This window comes from Salvelinus fontinalis, chromosome 21 (assembly GCF_029448725.1).
Source record: "Salvelinus fontinalis isolate EN_2023a chromosome 21, ASM2944872v1, whole genome shotgun sequence".
NCBI classification, from domain to species: domain Eukaryota; kingdom Metazoa; phylum Chordata; class Actinopteri; order Salmoniformes; family Salmonidae; genus Salvelinus; species Salvelinus fontinalis.
Genome location: NC_074685.1, coordinates 40,390,452 through 40,409,898, shown reverse-complemented (window position 1 = coordinate 40,409,898; position 19,447 = coordinate 40,390,452). Strand labels below are relative to the sequence as shown.

At 40.0% G+C, this 19,447-nt stretch overlaps 14 non-coding genes across 14 annotated transcripts; all 14 read left to right on the top strand.

The window, feature by feature from the left end:
- The first annotated feature begins 1,345 nt into the window (after nt 1–1,345).
- trnal-uag (transfer RNA leucine (anticodon UAG)) lies at nt 1,346–1,427 on the top strand. The gene has a single exon. It is a non-coding gene; the product is annotated as a tRNA-Leu (tRNA).
- Nucleotides 1,428–2,714: 1,287 nt separating this feature from the next.
- On the top strand, nt 2,715–2,796 carry trnal-uag (transfer RNA leucine (anticodon UAG)). The gene has a single exon. It is a non-coding gene; the product is annotated as a tRNA-Leu (tRNA).
- A 1,289-nt stretch (nt 2,797–4,085) lies between these two features.
- trnal-uag (transfer RNA leucine (anticodon UAG)) lies at nt 4,086–4,167 on the top strand. Its single transcript has one exon. It is a non-coding gene; the product is annotated as a tRNA-Leu (tRNA).
- A 1,289-nt stretch (nt 4,168–5,456) lies between these two features.
- Nucleotides 5,457–5,538, top strand: trnal-uag (transfer RNA leucine (anticodon UAG)). Its single transcript has one exon. It is a non-coding gene; the product is annotated as a tRNA-Leu (tRNA).
- Nucleotides 5,539–6,825: 1,287 nt separating this feature from the next.
- trnal-uag (transfer RNA leucine (anticodon UAG)) lies at nt 6,826–6,907 on the top strand. Its single transcript has one exon. It is a non-coding gene; the product is annotated as a tRNA-Leu (tRNA).
- Nucleotides 6,908–8,196: 1,289 nt separating this feature from the next.
- Nucleotides 8,197–8,278, top strand: trnal-uag (transfer RNA leucine (anticodon UAG)). The gene has a single exon. It is a non-coding gene; the product is annotated as a tRNA-Leu (tRNA).
- Nucleotides 8,279–9,567: 1,289 nt separating this feature from the next.
- trnal-uag (transfer RNA leucine (anticodon UAG)) lies at nt 9,568–9,649 on the top strand. Its single transcript has one exon. It is a non-coding gene; the product is annotated as a tRNA-Leu (tRNA).
- Nucleotides 9,650–10,938: 1,289 nt separating this feature from the next.
- Nucleotides 10,939–11,020, top strand: trnal-uag (transfer RNA leucine (anticodon UAG)). Its single transcript has one exon. It is a non-coding gene; the product is annotated as a tRNA-Leu (tRNA).
- Nucleotides 11,021–12,310: 1,290 nt separating this feature from the next.
- Nucleotides 12,311–12,393, top strand: trnal-uag (transfer RNA leucine (anticodon UAG)). Its single transcript has one exon. It is a non-coding gene; the product is annotated as a tRNA-Leu (tRNA).
- A 1,289-nt stretch (nt 12,394–13,682) lies between these two features.
- trnal-uag (transfer RNA leucine (anticodon UAG)) lies at nt 13,683–13,764 on the top strand. The gene has a single exon. It is a non-coding gene; the product is annotated as a tRNA-Leu (tRNA).
- Nucleotides 13,765–15,053: 1,289 nt separating this feature from the next.
- Nucleotides 15,054–15,135, top strand: trnal-uag (transfer RNA leucine (anticodon UAG)). The gene has a single exon. It is a non-coding gene; the product is annotated as a tRNA-Leu (tRNA).
- Nucleotides 15,136–16,423: 1,288 nt separating this feature from the next.
- On the top strand, nt 16,424–16,505 carry trnal-uag (transfer RNA leucine (anticodon UAG)). Its single transcript has one exon. It is a non-coding gene; the product is annotated as a tRNA-Leu (tRNA).
- Nucleotides 16,506–17,794: 1,289 nt separating this feature from the next.
- Nucleotides 17,795–17,876, top strand: trnal-uag (transfer RNA leucine (anticodon UAG)). The gene has a single exon. It is a non-coding gene; the product is annotated as a tRNA-Leu (tRNA).
- Nucleotides 17,877–19,165: 1,289 nt separating this feature from the next.
- On the top strand, nt 19,166–19,247 carry trnal-uag (transfer RNA leucine (anticodon UAG)). Its single transcript has one exon. It is a non-coding gene; the product is annotated as a tRNA-Leu (tRNA).
- The last annotated feature ends 200 nt before the right edge of the window (nt 19,248–19,447 follow it).

The following is a 19,447-nucleotide window of genomic DNA, read 5'->3' as shown; positions in this document are numbered from 1 at the left end:
TTGGATTTAGGCTCCAGTCTCTCTGGAGGCGTGGGTTCGAATCCCACCGCTTCCATCCTTTCTGTTGTTCTTGCAAGTCTTAAGTGTGGACATATCTTGGGTCAATTCAAACTTTGGTAGCGTTTCGATATTCATTCAAGGGAAATTACACCGATGCCATCTTTAGCACACCTCGTCCTGTGCTCTAGCGGTAAATATATAAATATTTAGCATTCATTTAAATACAAGTATTATACTTCACACATAAAGCTTAACTTCTTGTTTATCCAGCCACTGTGTCAGATTTCAAAAAGTCTTTACGGTGAAAGCACACCATGCGATTACCTGAGGACAACGCCCCGCATACAAAAACATGAAAAACATTTTTCAACCAGGCAGGTGCGACACGAAAGTCAGAAATAGCAATATAATAAATGCCTTACCTTTGAAGATCTTCTTCTGTTGGCACTCCAAAAGGTCCCAGTTACATCACAAATGGTCCTTTTGTTCGATAAAGTCCTTCTTTATATCCATAAAAACTCTGTGTAGCTGGCACGCTTCATTCAATAATCCACCGGTTTCCCTTCTTCAAAATGCATACAAAATGAATCCCAAACGTTACCAATAAACTTATCCAAACAAGTCAAACAACGCTTATAATCAAACCTCAGGTACCCTAATAAGTAAATAAACATTTACGTTTAAGACAGAGAATAGAATGTTTAATACTGGAGATAAATAACAAAGGGCGCGCTTTCACCCAAGCGCAATTGAAACACTACAGCCAAAATGGGAGCAACTTAGAAAAACTACAACTTCTAGCTCATTTTTCCAAAAACCAGCCTGAAAGTCTTTCTAAAGACTGTTGACATCTAGTGGACGCCCTAGGAACTGCAATCTGGGAGGACTTTGCGTCATAATAAACATGAAAGCCATTGGAAACAGTGGAAGGCTGAAATTTTGGGGGGATAGTTTGTCCTCTGGGTTTTGCCTGCCATATCAGTTATGTTATACTCATAGACATGATTTGAACAGTTTTAGAACCTTTAGAGTGTCTTCTATCCAAATCTACCAATTACATGCATATCCTAGCTTCTAGGCCTGAGTAACAGGCAGTTTACATTGGGCACGCTTTTCTTCCGGACGTGAAAATACCGCCCCCTACCCAAGAGAGGTTAAAGGGCTCTATAAATGTGCTCTTCAGACATAGCAGCAAAACAAATAATGTGTTGAGACAGTAAGAAAAAGCAACATGATATAAATGAAGGATACAAAAGGAAAAAAGAAAAAATAAGAGACCGAAATTAATGGTAGCTTAGCAGGCTTAGGTAACAGATGACAAAGTTTGGGCTTGTTGACGGTGAAGGGTAGTGTGGCCGAGTGGTCTAAGGCCTTGGAATTAGGCTCCAGTCTCTCTGGAGGCGTGGGTTCGAATCCCACCGCTGCCATCCTTTTTGTTGTTCGTGCAAGTCTTAAGTGTGGTCATCTCTTGGGTCAATTCAAACTTTGGTAGCGTTTCGATATTCATTCAAGGGAAATTACACCGATGCCATCTTTAGCACACCTCGTCCTGTGCTCTAGCGGTAAATATATAAATATTTAGCATTCATTTAAATACAAGTATTATACTTCACACATAAAGCTTAACTTCTTGTTTATCCAGCCACTGTGTCAGATTTCAAAAAGGCTTTACGGTGAAAGCACACCATGCGATTACCTGAGGACAACGCCCCGCATACAAAAACATGAAAAACATTTTTCAACCAGGCAGGTGCGACACGAAAGTCAGAAATAGCAATATAATAAATGCCTTACCTTTGAAGATCTTCTTCTGTTGGCACTCCAAAAGGTCCCAGTTACATCACAAATGGTCCTTTTGTTCGATAAAGTCCTTTATATCCATAAAAACTCTGTTTAGCTGGCACGCTTCATTCAATAATCCACCGGTTTCCCTTCTTCAAAATGCATACAAAATGAATCCCAAACGTTACCAATAAACTTATCCAAACAAGTCAAACAACGCTTATAATCAAACCTCAGGTACCCTAATAAGTAAATAAACATTTACGTTTAAGACAGAGAATAGAATGTTTAATACTGGAGATAAATAACAAAGGGCGCGCTTTCACCCAAGCGCAATTGAAACACTACAGCCAAAATGGGAGCAACTTAGAAAAACTACAACTTCTAGCTCATTTTTCCAAAAACCAGCCTGAAAGTCTTTCTAAAGACTGTTGACATCTAGTGGACGCCCTAGGAACTGCAATCTGGGAGGACTTTGCGTCATAATAAACATGAAAGCCATTGGAAACAGTGGAAGGCTGAATTTTTGGGGGGATAGTTTGTCCTCGGGGTTTCGCCTGCCATATCAGTTATGTTATACTCATAGACATGATTTGAACAGTTTTAGAACCTTTAGAGTGTCTTCTATCCAAATCTACCAATTACATGCATATCCTAGCTTCTAGGCCTGAGTAACAGGCAGTTTACATTGGGCACGCTTTTCTTCCGGACGTGAAAATACCGCCCCCTACCCAAGAGAGGTTAAAGGGCTCAATAAATGTGCTCTTCAGACATAGCAGCAAAACAAATAATGTGTTGAGACAGTAAGAAAAAGCAACATGATATAAATGAAGGATACAAAAGGAAAAAATAAAAAATAAGAGACCGAAATTAATGGTAGCTTAGCAGGCTTAGGTAACAGATGACAAAGTTTGGGCTTGTTGACGGTTAAGGGTAGTGTGGCCGAGTGGTCTAAGGCGCTGGATTTAGGCTCCAGTCTCTCTGGAGGCGTGGGTTCGAATCCCACTGCTGCCATCCTTTTTGTTGTTCGTGCAAGTCTTAAGTGTGATCATCTCTTGGGTCAATTCAAACTTTGGTAGCGTTTCGATATTCATCCAAGGGAAATTACACCGATGCCATCTTTAGCACACCTCGTCCTGTGCTCTAGCGGTAAATATATAAATATTTAGCATTCATGAAAATACAAGTATTATACTTCAACATAAAGCTTAACTTCTTGTTTATCCAGGGACTGTGTCAGATTTCAAAAAGGCTTTACGGTGAAAGCACACCATGCGATTACCTGAGGACAACGCCCCGCATACAAAAACATGAAAAACATTTTTCAACCAGGCAGGTGCGACACGAAAGTCAGAAATAGCAATATAATAAATGCCTTACCTTTGAAGATCTTCTTCTGTTGGCACTCCAAAAGGTCCCAGTTACATCACAAATGGTCCTTTTGTTCGATAAAGTCCTTCTTTATATCCATAAAAACTCTGTTTAGCTGGCACGCTTCATTCAATAATCCACCGGTTTCCCTTCTTCAAAATGCATACAAAATGAATCCCAAACGTTACCAATAAACTTATCCAAACAAGTCAAACAACGCTTATAATCAAACCTCAGGTACCCTAATAAGTAAATAAACAATTACGTTTAAGACAGAGAATAGAATGTTTAATACTGGAGATAGATAACAAAGGGCGCGCTTTCACCCAAGCGCAATTGAAACACTACAGCCAAAATGGGAGCAACTTAGAAAAACTACAACTTCTAGCTCATTTTTCCAAAAACCAGCCTGAAAGTCTTTCTAAAGACTGTTGACATCTAGTGGACGCCCGAGGAACTGCAATCTGGGAGGACTTTGCGTCATAATAAACATGAAAGCCATTGGAAACAGTGGAAGGCTGAATTTTTGGGTTGATAGTTTGTCCTCGGGGTTTCGCCTGCCATATCAGTTATGTTATACTCATAGACATGATTTGAACAGTTTTAGAACCTTTAGAGTGTCTTCTATCCAAATCTACCAATTACATGCATATCCTAGCTTCTAGGCCTGAGTAACAGGCAGTTTACATTGGGCACGCTTTTCTTCCGGACGTGAAAATACCGCCCCCTACCCAAGAGAGGTTAAAGGGCTCAATAAATGTGCTCTTCAGACATAGCAGCAAAACAAATAATGTGTTGAGACAGTAAGAAAAAGCAACATGATATAAATGAAGGATACAAAAGGAAAATAGAAAAAATAAGAGACCGAAATTAATGGTAGCTTAGCAGGCTTAGGTAACAGATGACAAAGTTTGGGCTTGTTGATGGTGAAGGGTAGTGTGGCCGGGTGGTCTAAGGCGCTGGATTTAGGCTCCAGTCTCTCTGGAGGCGTGGGTTCGAATCCCACTGCTGCCATCCTTTTTGTTGTTCGTGCAAGTCTTAAGTGTGATCATCTCTTGGGTCAATTCAAACTTTGGTAGCGTTTCGATATTCATTCAAGGGAAATTACACCGATGCCATCTTTAGCACACCTCGTCCTGTGCTCTAGCGGTAAATATATAAATATTTAGCATTCATGAAAATACAAGTATTATACTTCAACATAAAGCTTAACTTCTTGTTTATCCAGCCACTGTGTCAGATTTCAAAAAGGCTTTACGGTGAAAGCACACCATGCGATTACCTGAGGACAACGCCCCGCATACAAAAACATGAAAAACATTTTTCAACCAGGCACGTGCGACACGAAAGTCAGAAATAGCAATATAATAAATGCCTTACCTTTGAAGATCTTCTTCTGTTGGCACTCCAAAAGGTCCCAGTTACATCACAAATGGTCCTTTTGTTCGATAAAGTCCTTCTTTATATCCATAAAAACTCTGTGTAGCTGGCACGCTTCATTCAATAATCCACCGGTTTCCCTTCTTCAAAATGCATACAAAATGAATCCCAAACGTTACCAATAAACTTATCCAAACAAGTCAAACAACGCTTATAATCAAACCTCAGGTACCCTAATAAGTAAATAAACATTTACGTTTAAGACAGAGAATAGAATGTTTAATACTGGAGATAAATAACAAAGGGCGCGCTTTCACCCAAGCGCAATTGAAACACTACAGCCAAAATGGGAGCAACTTAGAAAAACTACAACTTCTAGCTCATTTTTCCAAAAACCAGCCTGAAAGTCTTTCTAAAGACTGTTGACATCTAGTGGACGCCCTAGGAACTGCAATCTGGGAGGACTTTGCGTCATAATAAACATGAAAGCCATTGGAAACAGTGGAAGGCTGAAATTTTGGGGGGATAGTTTGTCCTCTGGGTTTTGCCTGCCATATCAGTTATGTTATACTCATAGACATGATTTGAACAGTTTTAGAACCTTTAGAGTGTCTTCTATCCAAATCTACCAATTACATGCATATCCTAGCTTCTAGGCCTGAGTAACAGGCAGTTTACATTGGGCACGCTTTTCTTCCGGACGTGAAAATACCGCCCCCTACCCAAGAGAGGTTAAAGGGCTCTATAAATGTGCTCTTCAGACATAGCAGCAAAACAAATAATGTGTTGAGACAGTAAGAAAAAGCAACATGATATAAATGAAGGATACAAAAGGAAAAAAGAAAAAATAAGAGACCGAAATTAATGGTAGCTTAGCAGGCTTAGGTAACAGATGACAAAGTTTGGGCTTGTTGACGGTGAAGGGTAGTGTGGCCGAGTGGTCTAAGGCCTTGGAATTAGGCTCCAGTCTCTCTGGAGGCGTGGGTTCGAATCCCACCGCTGCCATCCTTTTTGTTGTTCGTGCAAGTCTTAAGTGTGGTCATCTCTTGGGTCAATTCAAACTTTGGTAGCGTTTCGATATTCATTCAAGGGAAATTACACCGATGCCATCTTTAGCACACCTCGTCCTGTGCTCTAGCGGTAAATATATAAATATTTAGCATTCATTTAAATACAAGTATTATACTTCACACATAAAGCTTAACTTCTTGTTTATCCAGCCACTGTGTCAGATTTCAAAAAGGCTTTACGGTGAAAGCACACCATGCGATTACCTGAGGACAACGCCCCGCATACAAAAACATGAAAAACATTTTTCAACCAGGCAGGTGCGACACGAAAGTCAGAAATAGCAATATAATAAATGCCTTACCTTTGAAGATCTTCTTCTGTTGGCACTCCAAAAGGTCCCAGTTACATCACAAATGGTCCTTTTGTTCGATAAAGTCCTTTATATCCATAAAAACTCTGTTTAGCTGGCACGCTTCATTCAATAATCCACCGGTTTCCCTTCTTCAAAATGCATACAAAATGAATCCCAAACGTTACCAATAAACTTATCCAAACAAGTCAAACAACGCTTATAATCAAACCTCAGGTACCCTAATAAGTAAATAAACATTTACGTTTAAGACAGAGAATAGAATGTTTAATACTGGAGATAAATAACAAAGGGCGCGCTTTCACCCAAGCGCAATTGAAACACTACAGCCAAAATGGGAGCAACTTAGAAAAACTACAACTTCTAGCTCATTTTTCCAAAAACCAGCCTGAAAGTCTTTCTAAAGACTGTTGACATCTAGTGGACGCCCTAGGAACTGCAATCTGGGAGGACTTTGCGTCATAATAAACATGAAAGCCATTGGAAACAGTGGAAGGCTGAATTTTTGGGGGGATAGTTTGTCCTCGGGGTTTCGCCTGCCATATCAGTTATGTTATACTCATAGACATGATTTGAACAGTTTTAGAACCTTTAGAGTGTCTTCTATCCAAATCTACCAATTACATGCATATCCTAGCTTCTAGGCCTGAGTAACAGGCAGTTTACATTGGGCACGCTTTTCTTCCGGACGTGAAAATACCGCCCCCTACCCAAGAGAGGTTAAAGGGCTCAATAAATGTGCTCTTCAGACATAGCAGCAAAACAAATAATGTGTTGAGACAGTAAGAAAAAGCAACATGATATAAATGAAGGATACAAAAGGAAAAAATAAAAAATAAGAGACCGAAATTAATGGTAGCTTAGCAGGCTTAGGTAACAGATGACAAAGTTTGGGCTTGTTGACGGTTAAGGGTAGTGTGGCCGAGTGGTCTAAGGCGCTGGATTTAGGCTCCAGTCTCTCTGGAGGCGTGGGTTCGAATCCCACTGCTGCCATCCTTTTTGTTGTTCGTGCAAGTCTTAAGTGTGATCATCTCTTGGGTCAATTCAAACTTTGGTAGCGTTTCGATATTCATCCAAGGGAAATTACACCGATGCCATCTTTAGCACACCTCGTCCTGTGCTCTAGCGGTAAATATATAAATATTTAGCATTCATGAAAATACAAGTATTATACTTCAACATAAAGCTTAACTTCTTGTTTATCCAGGGACTGTGTCAGATTTCAAAAAGGCTTTACGGTGAAAGCACACCATGCGATTACCTGAGGACAACGCCCCGCATACAAAAACATGAAAAACATTTTTCAACCAGGCAGGTGCGACACGAAAGTCAGAAATAGCAATATAATAAATGCCTTACCTTTGAAGATCTTCTTCTGTTGGCACTCCAAAAGGTCCCAGTTACATCACAAATGGTCCTTTTGTTCGATAAAGTCCTTCTTTATATCCATAAAAACTCTGTTTAGCTGGCACGCTTCATTCAATAATCCACCGGTTTCCCTTCTTCAAAATGCATACAAAATGAATCCCAAACGTTACCAATAAACTTATCCAAACAAGTCAAACAACGCTTATAATCAAACCTCAGGTACCCTAATAAGTAAATAAACAATTACGTTTAAGACAGAGAATAGAATGTTTAATACTGGAGATAGATAACAAAGGGCGCGCTTTCACCCAAGCGCAATTGAAACACTACAGCCAAAATGGGAGCAACTTAGAAAAACTACAACTTCTAGCTCATTTTTCCAAAAACCAGCCTGAAAGTCTTTCTAAAGACTGTTGACATCTAGTGGACGCCCGAGGAACTGCAATCTGGGAGGACTTTGCGTCATAATAAACATGAAAGCCATTGGAAACAGTGGAAGGCTGAATTTTTGGGTTGATAGTTTGTCCTCGGGGTTTCGCCTGCCATATCAGTTATGTTATACTCATAGACATGATTTGAACAGTTTTAGAACCTTTAGAGTGTCTTCTATCCAAATCTACCAATTACATGCATATCCTAGCTTCTAGGCCTGAGTAACAGGCAGTTTACATTGGGCACGCTTTTCTTCCGGACGTGAAAATACCGCCCCCTACCCAAGAGAGGTTAAAGGGCTCAATAAATGTGCTCTTCAGACATAGCAGCAAAACAAATAATGTGTTGAGACAGTAAGAAAAAGCAACATGATATAAATGAAGGATACAAAAGGAAAATAGAAAAAATAAGAGACCGAAATTAATGGTAGCTTAGCAGGCTTAGGTAACAGATGACAAAGTTTGGGCTTGTTGATGGTGAAGGGTAGTGTGGCCGGGTGGTCTAAGGCGCTGGATTTAGGCTCCAGTCTCTCTGGAGGCGTGGGTTCGAATCCCACTGCTGCCCTCCTTTTTGTTGTTCGTGCAAGTCTTAAGTGTGATCATCTCTTGGGTCAATTCAAACTTTGGTAGCGTTTCGATATTCATTCAAGGGAAATTACACCGATGCCATCTTTAGCACACCTCGTCCTGTGCTCTAGCGGTAAATATATAAATATTTAGCATTCATGAAAATACAAGTATTATACTTCAACATAAAGCTTAACTTCTTGTTTATCCAGCCACTGTGTCAGATTTCAAAAAGGCTTTACGGTGAAAGCACACCATGCGATTACCTGAGGACAACGCCCCGCATACAAAAACATGAAAAACATTTTTCAACCAGGCACGTGCGACACGAAAGTCAGAAAGAGCAATATAATAAATGCCTTACCTTTGAAGATCTTCTTCTGTTGGCACTCCAAAAGGTCCCAGTTACATCACAAATGGTCCTTTTGTTCGATAAAGTCCTTCTTTATATCCATAAAAACTCTGTTTAGCTGGCACGCTTCATTCAATAATCCACCGGTTTCCCTTCTTCAAAATGCATACAAAATGAATCCCAAACGTTACCAATAAACTTATCCAAACAAGTCAAACAACGCTTATAATCAAACCTCAGGTACCCTAATAAGTAAATAAACAATTACGTTTAAGACAGAGAATAGAATGTTTAATACTGGAGATAAATAACAAAGGGCGCGCTTTCACCCAAGCGCAATTGAAACACTACAGCCAAAATGGGAGCAACTTAGAAAAACTACAACTTCTAGCTCATTTTTCCAAAAACCAGCCTGAAAGTCTTTCTAAAGACTGTTGACATCTAGTGGACGCCCTAGGAACTGCAATCTGGGAGGACTTTGCCTCATAATAAACATGAAAGCCATTGGAAACAGTGGAAGGCTGAATTTTTGGGGGGATAGTTTGTCCTCGGGGTTTCGCCTGCCATATCAGTTATGTTATACTCATAGACATGATTTGAACAGTTTTAGAACCTTTAGAGTGTCTTCTATCCAAATCTACCAATTACATGCATATCCTAGCTTCTAGGCCTGAGTAACAGGCAGTTTACATTGGGCACGCTTTTCTTCCGGACGTGAAAATACCGCCCCCTACCCAAGAGAGTTTAAAGGGCTCTATAAATGTGCTCTTCAGACATAGCAGCAAAACAAATAATGTGTTGAGACAGTAGGAAAAAGCAACATGATATAAATGAAGGATACAAAAGGAAAAAATAAAAAATAAGAGACCGAAATTAATGGTAGCTTAGCAGGCTTAGGTAACAGATGACAAAGTTTGGGCTTGTTGACGGTGAAGGGTAGTGTGGCCGAGTGGTCTAAGGCCTTGGAATTAGGCTCCAGTCTCTCTGGAGGCGTGGGTTCGAATCCCACCGCTGCCATCCTTTTTGTTGTTCGTGCAAGTCTTAAGTGTGGTCATCTCTTGGGTCAATTCAAACTTTGGTAGCGTTTCGATATTCATTCAAGGGAAATTACACCGATGCCATCTTTAGAACACCTCGTCCTGTGCTCTAGCGGTAAATATATAAATATTTAGCATTCATTTAATACAAGTATTATACTTCACACATAAAGCTTAACTTCTTGTTTATCCAGCCACTGTGTCAGATTTCAAAAAGGCTTTACGGTGAAAGCACACCATGCGATTACCTGAGGACAACGCCCCGCATACAAAAACATGAAAAACATTTTTCAACCAGGCAGGTGCGACACGAAAGTCAGAAATAGCAATATAATAAATGCCTTACCTTTGAAGATCTTCTTCTGTTGGCACTCCAAAAGGTCCCAGTTACATCACAAATGGTCCTTTTGTTCGATAAAGTCCTTCTTTATATCCATTAAAACTCTGTTTAGCTGGCACGCTTCATTCAATAATCCACCGGTTTCCCTTCTTCAAAATGCATACAAAATGAATCCCAAACGTTACCAATAAACTTATCCAAACAAGTCAAACAACGCTTATAATCAAACCTCAGGTACCCTAATAAGTAAATAAACATTTACGTTTAAGACAGAGAATAGAATGTTTAATACTGGAGATAAATAACAAAGGGCGCGCTTTCACCCAAGCGCAATTGAAACACTACAGCCAAAATGGGAGCAACTTAGAAAAACTACAACTTCTAGCTCATTTTTCCAAAAACCAGCCTGAAAGTCTTTCTAAAGACTGTTGACATCTAGTGGACGCCCTAGGAACTGCAATCTGGGAGGACTTTGCGTCATAATAAACATGAAAGCCATTGGAAACAGTGGAAGGCTGAATTTTTGGGGGGATAGTTTGTCCTCGGGGTTTCGCCTGCCATATCAGTTATGTTATACTCATAGACATGATTTGAACAGTTTTAGAACCTTTAGAGTGTCTTCTATCCAAATCTACCAATTACATGCATATCCTAGCTTCTAGGCCTGAGTAACAGGCAGTTTACATTGGGCACGCTTTTCTTCCGGACGTGAAAATACCGCCCCCTACCCAAGAGAGGTTAAAGGGCTCTATAAATGTGCTCTTCAGACATAGCAGCAAAACAAATAATGTGTTGAGACAGTAAGAAAAAGCAACATGATATAAATGAAGGATACAAAAGGAAAAAATAAAAAATAAGAGACCGAAATTAATGGTAGCTTAGCAGGCTTAGGTAACAGATGACAAAGTTTGGGCTTGTTGACGGTGAAGGGTAGTGTGGCCGAGTGGTCTAAGGCCTTGGAATTAGGCTCCAGTCTCTCTGGAGGCGTGGGTTCGAATCCCACCGCTGCCGTCCTTTTTGTTGTTCGTGCAAGTCTTAAGTGTGGTCATCTCTTGGGTCAATTCAAACTTTGGTAGCGTTTCGATATTCATTCAAGGGAAATTACACCGATGCCATCTTTAGCACACCTCGTCCTGTGCTCTAGCGGTAAATATATAAATATTTAGCATTCATTTAAATACAAGTATTATACTTCACACATAAAGCTTAACTTCTTGTTTATCCAGCCACTGTGTCAGATTTCAAAAAGGCTTTACGGTGAAAGCACACCATGCGATTACCTGAGGACAACGCCCCGCATACAAAAACATGAAAAACATTTTTCAACCAGGCAGGTGCGACACGAAAGTCAGAAATAGCAATATAATAAATGCCTTACCTTTGAAGATCTTCTTCTGTTGGCACTCCAAAAGGTCCCAGTTACATCACAAATGGTCCTTTTGTTCGATAAAGTCCTTCTTTATATCCATAAAAACTCTGTGTAGCTGGCACGCTTCATTCAATAATCCACCGGTTTCCCTTCTTCAAAATGCATACAAAATGAATCCCAAACGTTACCAATAAACTTATCCAAACAAGTCAAACAACGCTTATAATCAAACCTCAGGTACCCTAATAAGTAAATAAACAATTACGTTTAAGACAGAGAATAGAATGTTTAATACTGGAGATAGATAACAAAGGGCGCGCTTTCACCCAAGCGCAATTGAAACACTACAGCCAAAATGGGAGCAACTTAGAAAAACTACAACTTCTAGCTCATTTTTCCAAAAACCAGCCTGAAAGTCTTTCTAAAGACTGTTGACATCTAGTGGACGCCCGAGGAACTGCAATCTGGGAGGACTTTGCGTCATAATAAACATGAAAGCCATTGGAAACAGTGGAAGGCTGAATTTTTGGGGGGATAGTTTGTCCTCGGGGTTTCGCCTGCCATATCAGTTATGTTATACTCATAGACATGATTTGAACAGTTTTAGAACCTTTAGAGTGTCTTCTATCCAAATCTACCAATTACATGCATATCCTAGCTTCTAGGCCTGAGTAACAGGCAGTTTACATTGGGCACGCTTTTCTTCCGGACGTGAAAATACCGCCCCCTACCCAAGAGAGGTTAAAGGGCTCAATAAATGTGCTCTTCAGACATAGCAGCAAAACAAATAATGTGTTGAGACAGTAAGAAAAAGCAACATGATATAAATGAAGGATACAAAAGGAAAAAATAAAAAATAAGAGACCGAAATTAATGGTAGCTTATAAGGCTTAGGTAACAGATGACAAAGTTTGGGATTGTTGTCGGTGAAGGGTAGTGTGGCCGAGTGGTCTAAGGCACTGGATTTAGGCTCCAGTCTCTCTGGAGGCGTGGGTTTGAAAACCCACTGCTGCCATCCTTTTTGTTGTTCGTGCAAGTCTTAAGTGTGTTCATCTCTTGGGTCAATTCAAACTTTGGTAGCGTTTCGATATTCATTCAAGGGAAATTACACCGATGCCATCTTTAGCACACCTCGTCCTGTGCTCTAGCGGTAAATATATAAATATTTAGCATTCATGAAAATACAAGTATTATACTTCAGCATAAAGCTTAACTTCTTGTTAATCCAGCCACTGTGTCAGATTTCAAAAAGGCTTTACGGTGAAAGCACACCATGCGATTACCTGAGGACAACGCCCCGCATACAAAAACATGAAAAACATTTTTCAACCAGGCAGGTGCGACACGAAAGTCAGAAATAGCAATATAATAAATGCCTTACCTTTGAAGATCTTCTTCTGTTGGCACTCCAAAAGGTCCCAGTTACATCACAAATGGTCCTTTTGTTCGATAAAGTCCTTCTTTATATCCATAAAAACTCTGTTTAGCTGGCACGCTTCATTCAATAATCCACCGGTTTCCCTTCTTCAAAATGCATACAAAATGAATCCCAAACGTTACCAATAAACTTATCCAAACAAGTCAAACAACGCTTATAATCAAACCTCAGGTACCCTAATAAGTAAATAAACAATTACGTTTAAGACAGAGAATAGAATGTTTAATACTGGAGATAAATAACAAAGGGCGCGCTTTCACCCAAGCGCAATTGAAACACTACAGCCAAAATGGGAGCAACTTAGAAAAACTACAACTTCTAGCTCATTTTTCCAAAAACCAGCCTGAAAGTCTTTCTAAAGACTGTTGACATCTAGTGGACGCCCTAGGAACTGCAATCTGGGAGGACTTTGCGTCATAATAAACATGAAAGCCATTGGAAACAGTGGAAGGCTGAATTTTTGGGGGGATAGTTTGTCCTCGGGGTTTCGCCTGCCATATCAGTCCTGTTATACTCATAGACATGGTTTTAACAGTTTTAGAACCTTTAGAGTGTCTTCTATCCAAATCTACCAATTATATGCATATCCTAGCTTCTGGGCCTGAGTAACAGGCAGTTTACATTGGGCACGCTTTTCTTCCGGACGTGAAAATACCGCCCCCTACCCAAGAGAGGTTAAAGGGCTCAATAAATGTGCTCTTCAGACATAGCAGCAAAACAAATAATGTGTTGAGACAGTAAGAAAAAGCAACATGATATAAATGAAGGATACAAAAGGAAAATAGAAAAAATAAGAGACCGAAATTAATGGTAGCTTAGCAGGCTTAGGTAACAGATGACAAAGTTTGGGCTTGTTGATGGTGAAGGGTAGTGTGGCCGAGTGGTCTAAGGCGCTGGATTTAGGCTCCAGTCTCTCTGGTGGCGTGGGTTCGAATCCCACTGCTGCCATCCTTTTTGTTGTTCGTGCAAGTCTTAAGTGTGGTCATCTCTTGGGTCAATTCAAACTTTGGTAGCGTTTCGATATTCATTCAAGGGAAATTACACCGATGCCATCTTTAGCACACCTCGTCCTGTGCTCTAGCGGTAAATATATAAATATTTAGCATTCATGAAAATACAAGTATTATACTTCAACATAAAGCTTAACTTCTTGTTTATCCAGGGACTGTGTCAGATTTCAAAAAGGCTTTACGGTGAAAGCACACCATGCGATTACCTGAGGACAACGCCCCGCATACAAAAACATGAAAAACATTTTTCAACCAGGCAGGTGCGACACGAAAGTCAGAAATAGCAATATAATAAATGCCTTACCTTTGAAGATCTTCTTCTGTTGGCACTCCAAAAGGTCCCAGTTACATCACAAATGGTCCTTTTGTTCGATAAAGTCCTTCTTTATATCCATAAAAACTCTGTTTAGCTGGCACGCTTCATTCAATAATCCACCGGTTTCCCTTCTTCAAAATGCATACAAAATGAATCCCAAACGTTACCAATAAACTTATCCAAACAAGTCAAACAACGCTTATAATCAAACCTCAGGTACCCTAATAAGTAAATAAACAATTACGTTTAAGACAGAGAATAGAATGTTTAATACTGGAGATAGATAACAAAGGGCGCGCTTTCACCCAAGCGCAATTGAAACACTACAGCCAAAATGGGAGCAACTTAGAAAAACTACAACTTCTAGCTCATTTTTCCAAAAACCAGCCTGAAAGTCTTTCTAAAGACTGTTGACATCTAGTGGACGCCCTAGGAACTGCAATCTGGGAGGACTTTGCGTCATAATAAACATGAAAGCCATTGGAAACAGTGGAAGGCTGAATTTTTGGGGGGATGGTTTGTCCTCGGGGTTTCGCCTGCCATATCAGTTATGTTATACTCATTGACATGATTTGAACAGTTTTAGAACCTTTAGAGTGTCTTCTATCCAAATCTACCAATTACATGCATATCCTAGCTTCTGGGCCTGAGTAACAGGCAGTTTACATTGGGCACGCTTTTCTTCCAGACGTGAAAATACCACCCCCTACCCAAGAGAGGTTAAAGGGCTCTATAAATGTGCTCTTCAGACATAGCAGCAAAACAAATAATGTGTTGAGACAGTAAGAAAAAGCAACATGATATAAATGAAGGATACAAAAGGAAAAAAGAAAAAATAAGAGATCGAATTTAATGGTAGCTTAGCAGGCTTAGGTAACAGATGACAAAGTTTGGGATTGTTGTCGGTGAAGGGTAGTGTGGCCGAGTGGTCTAAGGCGCTGGATTTAGGCTCCAGTCTCTCTGGAGGCTTGGGTTCGAATCCCACTGCTGCCATCCTTTTTGTTGTTCGTGCAAGTCTTAAGTGTGATCATCTCTTGGGTCAATTCAAACTTTGGTAGCGTTTCGATATTCATTCAAGGGAAATTACACCGATGCCATCTTTAGCACACCTCGTCCTGTGCTCTAGCGGTAAATATATAAATATTTAGCATTCATGAAAATACAAGTATTATACTTCAACATAAAGCTTAACTTCTTGTTTATCCAGGGACTGTGTCAGATTTCAAAAAGGCTTTACGGTGAAAGCACACCATGCGATTACCTGAGGACAACGCCCCGCATACAAAAACATGAAAAACATTTTTCAACCAGGCAGGTGCGACACGAAAGTCAGAAATAGCAATATAATAAATGCCTTACCTTTGAAGATCTTCTTCTGTTGGCACTCCAAAAGGTCCCAGTTACATCACAAATGGTCCTTTTGTTCGATAAAGTCCTTCTTTATATCCATAAAAACTCTGTTTAGCTGGCACGCTTCATTCAATAATCCACCGGTTTCCCTTCTTCAAAATGCATACAAAATGAATCCCAAACGTTACCAATAAACTTATCCAAACAAGTCAAACAACGCTTATAATCAAACCTCAGGTACCCTAATAAGTAAATAAACAATTACGTTTAAGACAGAGAATAGAATGTTTAATACTGGAGATAGATAACAAAGGGCGCGCTTTCACCCAAGCGCAATTGAAACACTACAGCCAAAATGGGAGCAACTTAGAAAAACTACAACTTCTAGTTCATTTTTCCAAAAACCAGCCTGAAAGTCTTTCTAAAGACTGTTGACATCTAGTGGACGCCCTAGGAACTGCAATCTGGGAGGACTTTGCCTCATAATAAACATGAAAGCCATTGGAAACAGTGGAAGGCTGAATTTTTGGAGGGATGGTTTGTCCTCGGGGTTTCGCCTGCCATATCAGTTATGTTATACTCATAGACATGATTTGAACAGTTTTAGAACCTTTAGAGTGTCTTCTATCCAAATCTACCAATTACATGCATATCCTAGCTTCTGGGCCTGAGTAACAGGCAGTTTACATTGGGCACGCTTTTCTTCCAGACGTGAAAATACCACCCCCTATCCAAGAGAGGTTAAAGGGCTCTATAAATGTGCTCTTCAGACATAGCAGCAAAACAAATAATGTGTTGAGACAGTAAGAAAAAGCAACATGATATAAATGAAGGATACAAAAGGAAAAAAGAAAAAATAAGAGACCGAAATTAATGGTAGCTTAGCAGGCTTAGGTAACAGATGACAAAGTTTGGGATTTTATCGGTGAAGGGTAGTGTGGCCGAGTGGTCTAAGGCGCTGGATTTAGGGTCCAGTCTCTCTGGAGGCGTGGGTTCGAATCCCACTGCTGCCATCCTTTTTGTTGTTCGTGCAAGTCTTAAGTGTGGTCATCTCTTGGGTCAATTCAAACTTTGGTAGCGTTTCGATATTCATTCAAGGGAAATTACACCGATGCCATCTTTAGCACACCTCGTCCTGTACTCTAGCGGTAAATATATAAATATTTAGCATTCATGAAAATACAAGTATTATACTTCAGCATAAAGCTTAACTTCTTGTTAATCCAGCCACTGTGTCAGATTTCAAAAAGGCTTTACGGTGAAAGCACACCATGCGATTACCTGAGGACAACGCCCCGCATACAAAAACATGAAAAACATTTTTCAACCAGGCAGGTGCGACACGAAAGTCAGAAATAGCAATATAATAAATGCCTTACCTTTGAAGATCTTCTTCTGTTGGCACTCCAAAAGGTCCCAGTTACATCACAAATGGTCCTTTTGTTCGATAAAGTCCTTCTTTATATCCATAAAAACTCTGTTTAGCTGGCACGCTTCATTCAATAATCCACCGGTTTCCCTTCTTCAAAATGCATACAAAATGAATCCCAAACGTTACCAATAAACTTATCCAAACAAGTCAAACAACGCTTATAATCAAACCTCAGGTACCCTAATAAGTAAATAAACAATTACGTTTAAGACAGAGAATAGAATGTTTAATACTGGAGATAAATAACAAAGGGCGCGCTTTCACCCAAGCGCAATTGAAACACTACAGCCAAAATGGGAGCAACTTAGAAAAACTACAACTTCTAGCTCATTTTTCCAAAAACCAGCCTGAAAGTCTTTCTAAAGACTGTTGACATCTAGTGGACGCCCTAGGAACTGCAATCTGGGAGGACTTTGCGTCATAATAAACATGAAAGCCATTGGAAACAGTGGAAGGCTGAATTTTTGGGGGGATAGTTTGTCCTCGGGGTTTCGCCTGCCATATCAGTCCTGTTATACTCATAGACATGGTTTTAACAGTTTTAGAACCTTTAGAGTGTCTTCTATCCAAATCTACCAATTATATGCATATCCTAGCTTCTGGGCCTGAGTAACAGGCAGTTTACATTGGGCACGCTTTTCTTCCGGACGTGAAAATACCGCCCCCTACCCAAGAGAGGTTAAAGGGCTCAATAAATGTGCTCTTCAGACATAGCAGCAAAACAAATAATGTGTTGAGACAGTAAGAAAAAGCAACATGATATAAATGAAGGATACAAAAGGAAAATAGAAAAAATAAGAGACCGAAATTAATGGTAGCTTAGCAGGCTTAGGTAACAGATGACAAAGTTTGGGCTTGTTGATGGTGAAGGGTAGTGTGGCCGAGTGGTCTAAGGCGCTGGATTTAGGCTCCAGTCTCTCTGGTGGCGTGGGTTCGAATCCCACTGCTGCCATCCTTTTTGTTGTTCGTGCAAGTCTTAAGTGTGGTCATCTCTTGGGTCAATTCAAACTTTGGTAGCGTTTCGATATTCATTCAAGGGAAATTACACCGATGCCATCTTTAGCACACCTCGTCCTGTGCTCTAGCGGTAAATATATAAATATTTAGCATTCATGAAAATACAAGTATTATACTTCAACATAAAGCTTAACTTCTTGTTTATCCAGGGACTGTGTCAGATTTCAAAAAGGCTTTACGGTGAAAGCACACCATGCGATTATCTGAGGACAACGCCCCGCATACAAAAACATGAAAAACATTTTTCAACCAGGCAGGTGCGACACGAAAGTCAGAAATAGCAATATAATAAATGCCTTACCTTTGAAGATCTTCTTCTGTTGGCACTCCAAAAGGTCCCAGTTACATCACAAATGGTCCTTTTGTTCGATAAAGTCCTTCTTTATATCCATAAAAACTCTGTTTAGCTGGCACGCTTCATTCAATAATCCACCGGTTTCCCTTCTTCAAAATGCATACAAAATGAATCCCAAACGTTACCAATAAACTTATCCAAACAAGTCAAACAACGCTTATAATCAAACCTCAGGTACCCTAATAAGTAAATAAACAATTACGTTTAAGACAGAGAATAGAATGTTTAATACTGGAGATAGATAACAAAGGGCGCGCTTTCACCCAAGCGCAATTGAAACACTACAGCCAAAATGGGAGCAACTTAGAAAAACTACAACTTCTAGCTCATTTTTCCAAAAACCAGCCTGAAAGTCTTTCTAAAGACTGTTGACATCTAGTGGACGCCCTAGGAACTGCAATCTGGGAGGACTTTGCCTCATAATAAACATGAAAGCCATTGGAAACAGTGGAAGGCTGAATTTTTGGGGGGATGGTTTGTCCTCGGGGTTTCGCCTGCCATATCAGTTATGTTATACTCATTGACATGATTTGAACAGTTTTAGAACCTTTAGAGTGTCTTCTATCCAAATCTACCAATTACATGCATATCCTAGCTTCTGGGCCTGAGTAACAGGCAGTTTACATTGGGCACGCTTTTCTTCCAGACGTGAAAATACCACCCCCTACCCAAGAGAGGTTAAAGGGCTCTATAAATGTGCTCTTCAGACATAGCAGCAAAACAAATAATGTGTTGAGACAGTAAGAAAAAGCAACATGATATAAATGAAGGATACAAAAGGAAAAAAGAAAAAATAAGAGACCGAAATTAATGGTAGCTTAGCAGGCTTAGGTAACAGATGACAAAGTTTGGGATTGTTGTCGGTGAAGGGTAGTGTGGCCGAGTGGTCTAAGGCGCTGGATTTAGGCTCCAGTCTCTCTGGAGGCTTGGGTTCGAATCCCACTGCTGCCATCCTTTTTGTTGTTCGTGCAAGTCTTAAGTGTGATCATCTCTTGGGTCAATTCAAACTTTGGTAGCGTTTCGATATTCATTCAAGGGAAATTACACCGATGCCATCTTTAGCACACCTCGTCCTGTGCTCTAGCGGTAAATATATAAATATTTAGCATTCATGAAAATACAAGTATTATACTTCAACATAAAGCTTAACT